This window comes from Arachis duranensis, chromosome 4, assembly GCF_000817695.3.
Source record: "Arachis duranensis cultivar V14167 chromosome 4, aradu.V14167.gnm2.J7QH, whole genome shotgun sequence".
Taxonomy (NCBI): Eukaryota; Viridiplantae; Streptophyta; class Magnoliopsida; order Fabales; family Fabaceae; genus Arachis; species Arachis duranensis.
The window spans coordinates 76,469,236-76,470,408 of record NC_029775.3 but is presented as its reverse complement, the minus strand read 5'-3'; positions in this window follow the sequence as shown (position 1 = coordinate 76,470,408).

The following is a 1,173-nucleotide window of genomic DNA, read 5'->3' as shown; positions in this document are numbered from 1 at the left end:
AAGCTTGCCATGGAAAGGAATAAGAAGGATTGGATGAAGACAGTAGGAAAGCAGAGAGACGGAAGGGAAGGCATCTTCATGCGCTTATCTGAAGTTCCTACCAATGAATTACATAAGTATCTCTATCTTTACCTTTTTGTTATTTTCGTTCATCACCATTACTATTTGAGTTTGCCTGACTAAGATTTACAAGATGACCATAGCTTGCTTCAATACTAACAATCTCCGTGGGATCGACCCTTACTCGCGTAAGGTTTATTACTTGGACGACCCAGTGCACTTGCTGGTTAGTTGTGCGAAGTTGTGTAATGCCATGGTACTGAACTACCAAGGTTTTGGGGTTCATGACCGGGGATTATGAGAGTTGTGAAAAAGTATTGTTCACAATTTCGCGCACCACACTGCTACCGTCCAGAGAAGTTGAAAATTCTTATATAGGAATATTGTCATAAGGTTTGGGGTCCCCCACTCCATCACCATGGACAATGGGACTCAGTTCACTAATACGGGCTTCAAACACCTGGTAGCCGATCTAAAAATCAAGCACCACTTCACCTCGGTGGAATACCCACAAGCTAACAGACAGGCTGAGATTGCAAATAAAGTCATAATGGTCGGGTTAAAATACTGACTATAGGATGCGAAAGGAGCCTGGGCTGAGGAGCTCCCTCAAGTCCTCTGGGGGTATCGGACAACGCCGGACTCCACCACGGGTGAATCACCCTTCCGACTTGCTTGCGGAATGGAGGCAATGATTCCCGTCGAAGTAGATGAAGGATCTCCCAGGGTGATCTTCTACAACAAGGAAACCAACTCCCAAGTACAGAAAGAAGAACTCGACCTGCTTCCAAAAGTTTGAGAAAGAGCTCGAATTAGGGAGTAAGCCCTGAAGCGTCGAATGGCACTAAGGTACAAACAGAAGGTAATCCAATGAAGCTTCGCTACCAACAACCTTATCCTGATCTGAAATGACAACGGAGCAGGAAAGTCGGGAGAAGGAAAGCTAGCCGCCAACTGGAAAGGACCATACCAGATCACAGAAGTACTAGGAAAAGGTTACTATAAGTGGCCGACCTCCAAGGGCGGGAGCTCCCGAGGTCTTGGCATGCCTGTAACCTAAGAAGGTACTATAGCTAGAAAGGTCTTGAGCCATGGTGTACTCTTTTTTCCCAG